This window comes from Chenopodium album, chromosome 1 (genome assembly GCF_948465745.1).
Source record: "Chenopodium album chromosome 1, dcCheAlbu1.1, whole genome shotgun sequence".
In the NCBI taxonomy this organism is placed as follows: Eukaryota; Viridiplantae; Streptophyta; class Magnoliopsida; order Caryophyllales; family Amaranthaceae; genus Chenopodium; species Chenopodium album.
Window position 1 is genome coordinate 26,701,328 of NC_137834.1, and position 5,109 is coordinate 26,706,436.

At 33.3% G+C, this 5,109-nt stretch overlaps 1 long non-coding RNA gene across 8 annotated transcripts; it reads left to right on the forward strand.

Annotated features, from left to right (window-relative positions):
• The first annotated feature begins 520 nt into the window (after nucleotides 1-520).
• LOC145642882 (uncharacterized) lies at nucleotides 521-4,097 on the forward strand. 8 transcript variants are annotated; one of them, XR_014115730.1, is made up of 9 exons: nucleotides 521-707; nucleotides 837-1,186; nucleotides 1,395-1,469; nucleotides 1,751-1,854; nucleotides 1,997-2,074; nucleotides 2,150-2,227; nucleotides 2,381-2,501; nucleotides 3,278-3,414; nucleotides 3,727-4,097. It is a non-coding gene; the product is annotated as an uncharacterized LOC145642882 (long non-coding RNA). The 8 variants fall into 8 exon arrangements; XR_014115729.1 differs by having other exon boundaries at nucleotides 526-707; nucleotides 2,144-2,227; XR_014115735.1 differs by having other exon boundaries at nucleotides 553-707; nucleotides 837-1,203; nucleotides 2,144-2,227.
• Nucleotides 4,098-5,109: the final 1,012 nt, after the last annotated feature.

The following is a 5,109-nucleotide window of genomic DNA, read 5'->3' on the forward strand; positions in this document are numbered from 1 at the left end:
CTAGATTTTAGGGTTTGTTATTCTCCAAGAAAACCCTATCAATTGTATATATATACATGTGAGAACCAAGGTGAATAATAGGATCTAGGAACTAATCTTAGCCATTGATCGCATTTCATCTAATGACTCACATTGCACCCGCTCTCATTAATGGCATTCTCGTAATTTCGCTGTTTTCAAACTTTTTTCCATCTTTTTTAACTTTTAAGGCAATTTCATTTACTTTTACCAAATTTTCATTTACTTTTGAGAAATGATACTGGAAACTACTTTATAAAGTTAAAATATTACAAAAGTGCCATTAATGACACGGGAAGCATGTGAGCCGTCCGATTAACATGATCTAAGGGCCTAGATTGGTTCCTAGTTCTTATTTTAGCCTTAGTTCTCATTATAAATTGGTTATATCTATAAATATTAAAAGTGAGAAGTTAGAAAGTTGAAAAACTCCTTAGTAATAGTGTGGTAACCCTTTTGCCCCTCAAAATATTCAATTACAGTTTTGCCCCTCAAAATATTCAATTACAGTTTTGCCCCTTCCCTTCTTTTTCACCTTTTACTTTGCCCCATTATTCACTTTTGCTCTCAGCCATATGTTTTCTGACCTTCATTATTCACCTCTCAGTTTCCTCCTCTTCTCTCCTCTCTGTTCACGTTCACAAGTTTTTTCCAAAGATAGGGTTTCGACACCTTCAGCAACTATGGCGGTGAGTTCACTTTTGATTGTTTTAATTCGGTATTATTTTTTAATTCCTTCAAAACATTCATCGAATTCACTTTTGATGGTTTTGATTGAGGTTTCTGATTTTGATTTTGAAATTATTGGGAGAAATTAGGTCACTGTAAATCAATCAAACGACAAACAAATCAAGGAAAACAACAATGGCGGTTCTCCATCTCCACTACCCTCACCACAACAGCAACAATCATCGACTTCAGAGATCTCGACTGTGAGATTTTCATCACCAGAAGCTCCGATCGATCCATTAACGACGTCGTTTTGTCATCTACCTCCTCCTGCTCCTACACCTCAAGTAACTGATCATTAGATGAAGGTTGTTTTGTCAACGAACAGCAGTAGTAGCAGCAAATCAATGGTGGATTTCGATCTGAACCAGAACGATTAATCATCATTATCACTGTCGCTTTCTCTCTCCATGACTTCATCGAATTTCGCGAATTCGAGGTAACCTGCGTTTCAAGGTATGCAAGGGTTCAAAAATGGCGATTGTAGTATAAGGGTGGCTTAAATGGGGATTATTGGATTTGATTATCATTAATTATAATCAATGTTGTTGATGTTTGTGTTTTGTGGAATTGATGGAATTTCACTTTGATTTATTGAGAAACAAGATCAGTTGAAGTTATGCAATTTTTTTGTGAAATTCGAACAGATTTGTAGGTGGTTTGGCGATTTTTTTTTTTGGTCTGCAGCAAGATGACGAGACTTCTTTAATGGAAGCAAGATGGTTTTAATTCTCCTCCCTTTTCTATGATCTGGGATTTTTTTGGGGGTATAAGGCTTTAGAATTCTTTTGGTTTTCTGGTGTTTTATTTTTGTTTTATAAAATAGTTAGGATTTGGGTATTTTATTTTTAGTTTGATTTAGGAATTATGATGATTTTTATAGATTACCTAATTGATTAATTTTGTTTTTAGTTTCTCGAATTTAATTGCATTCTGGGTATGTCAAATTATGATGATTTAATTTCCAACGTTCTTGGTCGAATTGTCGCTCATGGATTTCCAGGTTTTTGGGCCAACTCAACGATTCCAAGCTTGGGATGTACAGTCAAGCAATCTTTAAGGGAATTTGGAAGACAGGAAAAACCTCTTTTTCTACAATTGAAAGAGGTAAGTTTTCTTTTATATTTGATTTCACATTGTTAGTATTTTTAACTTTAAGTTTTCTTTACAATTCTTACATTTTGAGGTTTTCTGGTTTTTTATGCCGTTGAAATCTTTTTCAATTTTTTTTTATTAATTTTTTGTTTAGGTTTGATTCCTTCCACTGTGATCAGAGAGGGATTATCTTGAAATTTCTCCAGATTCTTACAATTTGAAGATTTTAAAGGTTATTTTCACCCTTTAATTGCTCTTGCATTTAAGTAAGGTTTTTGTTATATTGTTGGTAATTTTGCAGGTTTAGATTTTTTTTGGTGGGAGATCTATTGTTAGCGCCTATTGATCATTACTCAGCGGCTCATGCTGGCCCTTGAAAGTCGAGGTCAGAAATTTCTATTTTTATCGTGTAGATATTTTTTGGTGGGAGATCTATTGTTAGCGCCTATTGATCATTACTCAGCGGCTCATGCTGGCCTTTCAGGGCCTTTCGCCTTATGGCAGAAGATACTAAGCTATGATTCTGGTGTCTATGTAGGTGCATGCGGTGGGATTAAATCATGGGTAAGGGTAATACAAGGCTTTCATGTAGCAATGGGATGCGGCTCAGGGATATTGCTATAGCTAATTCAAAAGGTGAATGCTGATGCAAAGAATGGGTATGAGATAATTCTCCATGACTAGAAAATAAAGAGTGTGAATCATATCATACAAATACATACCCTATTTGCTTTACCAAATTATTTGCTAGGTTTAGCCACTGAATTTGATAGGTTTATAGCTGGTTATGACTCTTATGAGAATGATCATACACCTTAATTTTGCTCTGCTTTGTAGAATTTCTGGGCAAAAGAGACAAAACTCTTTTTAACTACTCATGTTACCTTCGGATGAAGAACAATAAAGAAAAAATTAAACGGTGTAAGAGCCACAATTGATGAAGATAATTGCCTTACACAATCAAAACTTTATAAGCCATTAGATATTTATTGCTTGTTTTATTTATTGCTTATTTGTGGCATAGGCGATATTGTATGCATATTAGATAATCATCAATAATGCTATTTTGTTTTGTACTAATCAATGTTTATGCTGCTAATTCATATGTAAATTAGTTGCAATTTGAACCGTAATTGTGTCAGTATGATGTGTTGTATTGGCAAGTGGGTCACTAATTTCTGTCATCTCTAAACAACCCGGATTAAAATTGATATGTAAATTCAAGAAAATGATAGCTGTTATAATGTTAGAAGATAATTGCCTTACACAATCAAAAGTTTATAAGCCATCACTTTTGATATTTCAAAACTAAATGCTTGATGAAGTTTTCATTTCAAATCAATCTAGATTCTTATTTTTGTTAGATTAAAATAGTTTTGATTGAGTGATTGCTCAGCGTATTGTGAATTAATCTTTTAAATCTTTTTTTATGTAGGCATAGTGATTCTAAAAATGCAATGAAGCACGTTGGAAGTTTTTCAGCTGGTAGTGTTGATATGTTAGATGTCTATCCTTTACAGGCCTAATTCATGTGATGAAACTCGGAATAAGCATGCGAGCAAATAGATGGAGGTTGGTTGAATCTAGAATATGGCACCAAAATGGTGCTGCCTCAGTTCTTCTACGGTTCTACCTATGTTTTTTTTTTAGATTAATTTATTCTTCCAATGTTTAGGGTTGAATATTTTAGGGTAATTTTGCTCTTACTGCTGTTTTTGTTGTAATTTAAGATCGTAAATGGTATACCAACAGTTGAGATAGTTATAATCGGTCGTTTACATACAAACAATTGTGCGCATAATAAAACACAATGCTTGGAATGTTATATTTCTGACGGTTAGGATGGAAATTATCTTTCTGACCCTTATTCTGGTTTTTCTTCAGAGGATCAAAAGTCTATTTCAATTCTCTTTACTAAGCATGACCAAATGGATTGGTGGAGATGTCTGATCAAAGGTGAGCCTGAAATTGATACGTAGAAAGCTGAACTTGAAAGCAGTAAGCTTTCTGACTTGGATCCTGAAACAAGATCAATTGTGGAGAAGATGATGGTAAGACTACAACTCTCAACTATTCCATCAAAATGAAGAAAGCTTCGATTGTTGAAATCTTTCGATGGAATAAAAAGAAGCTCCTGGGGGTTTCAAATATTGAATCCAAGGAAGCTAATGTTAAACAATCAGTGGGATTTCGAGGTTTTAGTTGGAATTGTTGATTGTGTTTTATTGGTATGGTTAGTTTACATTTGTCTATTACTTTTTTGGTACAGCATACACTATTTGAATGGTTAGGATATTAAATGTAAAGGGTTGCATTGGATTTCATGTGTGATGTTAAGTTTTTTTTATTAGCTTATATGTTTAATGACTGATAGGAGGTGGGGGTTAGATTTGGTATTGATAGCAGCAAGTTTTTTTTTTTTTTTTTTTTTTTTTTTTTTTTTGGTTTGGTCTATAGCTCTAGCAGCTTTGGATTGATTAGTTTGGGTGTCAAAGTTGTTGCTATTTCTTTACAGTTGGATTGGTTATCAAAGTTCTTGATATCACTTTCTCTTATTACACACCTACTTGGATTTCTGATGGTTTTTATAGATTACCTTTATTGAAAATTCAAAGGGGAAGCCCAGTTCAACGTAAACGTGGACAATGTTTGTTTTTGTGATCAGTTCATACTTTATTGCATATTATTACTCTGATTTTAATTTGTTTGGGTTACCTAGATTTGGTTGTTGTGTAATGCTTTGTCGACGGTGATCAGCAATCTTCACTTTTTTTGCTGAATTTAATGAGAGGGCTAAACAATTCAGTGGGGGCAAGGACAAAAGATGCTCTAAATTTGCATTTCAAGATGTATATTTAAGTTTAAAGAATACAGGAGAGCTCGTTTTAAGACAAATTTAGTCTTTGATTAGATTGAATTAAATCTTATGCCAAATATCACATTATATTTAATCATTTACATTATGTTTCAAGGAAGCTTTAACTTGCTACAGAAAATCAAAGATACCACAAGAAAACAATTGGAAGTAGGTAAAACAAACCAACAAGAAGAAAAGTTAGCAAGAAATTTGGGGATGTATGCCGAAAAGATTTGAAGAGATTCTGTAATTTTTTTTGCATTTGAAATGGAAAATCTTACTACTCTTTTGTACTCATATTCCTCTAACATTAAGTAAACTCTTGTAATTTAACCTCTGTCCATCAGATCAAAAGACACACTTTTGTACCTATATTATTCTAAAACCCTTTGTTTTAATTTGAGCATCAT